We start from the raw sequence: 315 nt of genomic DNA on the forward strand, positions 1-315 counted from the left end.
CGAGCGAGGTACAATCCGTCGCACGCGACGCGCGCAGTTAGCGCTGCTCATGCTTATACTATTTCTCAATAGGTGTCCACCCGCTCCGTGCAAACCGCGGCACCTAGCGTAGGACCTTAATGTTTAGTTTGCCTTACTGAATTTTATCAATATTTCGTATGAAGTCGTAAGAAGAGTATTGACAGAAAAGAAAATTGTCTCAGCATCTGTTGAAATGCTCGAGATTAATTTAATAAAAATTATCTTTGAATGCGATACTCGATGCAACAAAGCAAAAGACAGCTGGATTGTGTCTGCCCCATTCATTGCACTTGA

This window comes from Choristoneura fumiferana, chromosome 24 (assembly GCF_025370935.1).
Source record: "Choristoneura fumiferana chromosome 24, NRCan_CFum_1, whole genome shotgun sequence".
NCBI classification, from domain to species: domain Eukaryota; kingdom Metazoa; phylum Arthropoda; class Insecta; order Lepidoptera; family Tortricidae; genus Choristoneura; species Choristoneura fumiferana.